Below are 978 nucleotides of genomic sequence, written 5' to 3' on the forward strand. Positions count from 1 at the left end.
GCCCACTTTTATTTTAACATCTGGTTTCAACACACTCCTTTTATTAGTCATTATAGCAAACAAATACCAGAAAAAATATTGCAATAAGTGTAAAATAAAAATTACATCTTCCTTTTTGCTCAGGGTTTCTTTAAAGATATTCCTGCTTTGTATAGCATTATTGAACCATCAATTTGTAGATATAATATACACTATTAAATATATTTGCCTCTTGTAAGGCAATCTTATATACCATGTCTACTTCTATTATTTCTGGGGATAATGGAGAAATGGGTTGGGTAAGGCAGATTTTCCTTAGCCTGGCTGGCATAAAGAGACTCGTCTTCAATTAGAGGACTTTCAGATCTGAAATCTCTAGAGTTCCCTTTCCTTACAGCTTGGTCCCTCACACCTCCAGTGTGTTGCAGCAATAGTCCCCAAAAGGAGAGCTGAATGCATGACTACATGTGTGCTGTCAGTGCTATGGAACACTGCAGTATTTTTTATGGCAGGCCTTTAGCCTCACTCACTATTGCTCTTCAGCCCTTATTTAAAGCAGAGCATGTCAAAGGACAATTGGCATTTGGGAAGCCAGCGATTGTTAAGAGAAAGAGCATTGATTCATACAACTTGGAATATGCAGTATGGAACAATAAAATAATCAAAGATGGAGAGCCACAGGGTGCTGGCCACTAGGATGGCTCAACAACATCACGTCTGCTAAAATGAAACATATTTTAACAGACCACATAAGGACGACTTCAGTGAAGGTTTTTTGTTTTTAACAGCCTTAACCTTAATGAGGTAACAGTGGACCCTATTGGCTTAAAATTCTGCAGCCCTTATTCTTTACAGCAGTCATACCAAAACCCTCCTCAGCTTTAATGTTTGCCATAGAATGATCCAAACACGGCTTTATGAAAAAGTACATGTGTTTGGTAGCCTGAAAAGAAAATTAGCCCAGAAGTTGATACTGCTTATACAGTATCCAAATTATTT

This window comes from Lonchura striata, chromosome 3 (assembly GCF_046129695.1).
Source record: "Lonchura striata isolate bLonStr1 chromosome 3, bLonStr1.mat, whole genome shotgun sequence".
Classification (NCBI taxonomy): Eukaryota; Metazoa; Chordata; class Aves; order Passeriformes; family Estrildidae; genus Lonchura; species Lonchura striata.